Source organism: Tupaia chinensis, unplaced genomic scaffold (assembly GCF_000334495.1).
Source record: "Tupaia chinensis unplaced genomic scaffold, TupChi_1.0 Scaffold143713_1, whole genome shotgun sequence".
Classification (NCBI taxonomy): Eukaryota; Metazoa; Chordata; class Mammalia; order Scandentia; family Tupaiidae; genus Tupaia; species Tupaia belangeri.
Genome location: NW_006203561.1, coordinates 89831 through 91113, shown reverse-complemented (window position 1 = coordinate 91113; position 1283 = coordinate 89831).

Below are 1283 nucleotides of genomic sequence, written 5' to 3'. Positions count from 1 at the left end.
AAATTTGGGGGAACAAATGGAGAGGTAAGGCATTTGTGGGACACGGATATGGTTTATTATTTGTTAATGAGGATGTGCGTATGTTCTCAAATGAACTGGACTGAGGTGTGTGTCACACTGGCTAAAATCTCTTTACAATCGAAATGATGTATAGTGATTAAATGTATAAACAATAATTAAAATTAATAAACAAAAAATTATATTAAAAATACAGCTTCTGGGGTCAGCAGGTGGTATGGTGGTTAAGGCACTGGACACATGGCTGACCACGGTTTGAGTCTCAGATCTGGTGGCTTGCTTTCTTACTTTCCTCCTCTCTGTGTGCCTGTCTTTCTCTGATCAAATGAAAATGACTGAATCAATAAATAAAATTAAATAAATAATTCTTTAAAAAATACAGCTTCTGAAAGCTAAAATTTGAATTGTTATAATTCATTATACATTTTGTAAAATTCATTACACATTTTGTAAAAAACAGTGAAAAGAAGTTAACAGAAAAAATTCAATTTTTAAAATATAGACATAGTCATTTCAAAAGCTTGACTTTGTCCTTTAATAACTTAAAAGTGGGTTTCTTGCTGATTTTCTTGTTAAAGATGACCAGGAGTTGCCCTTCCAATCTGCGATGTTCATTCATCACTGTACAGTTCTGTGCTAAAACCTTTTCCTCAGCTTTTTTTTTTTTTTCATCTGCAATAGATAAATTTATTTCTCTTTTCTGAATTTCCACCTTAAGTTGAACCATATGAAATTGTCATTTTTGTAGCTTAAAAAATTTGATTATCAGAAGTTCTATCTGGGTCAATCTGACATCATTTCATAATCCTATGATTATTTTTCAAATTTAGCAAATTTGTATTGGCATTTCAAATTAAACATAATGTACATTTCTTTTCAATATTTGTGAAACAATTTTTTTTCCATGTGTTAGTGTAATAGGTACACCTTTAATAGGTAACTTTGCTCATGACCTTAGGCTACTTGTTTATTAGAATCTAGATATAGAATTTTAAATTTTGTGTGAGGCTTTTTTTGTTGTTTTTTTAATTGCCATTGGGCTAGTGTGCTCACCAGAGAAAGGGAGTGGGGGAATTAAGAACCCCCTGGTGATGTGTGATCATGCCTTAATATATTCTCTTTTTCCATTTAGTTGCAGTATTGAGCATACATGCTCACCTGCCTGGTGTGTTTTTTAAGCCTTATGGGCTTGGATTTTGAACTGCAGTCAGCTATGTGAAACTTGGCTCCTTTTTTTTTTTTTTTTTTTTTTTTTTTTTTTTTTG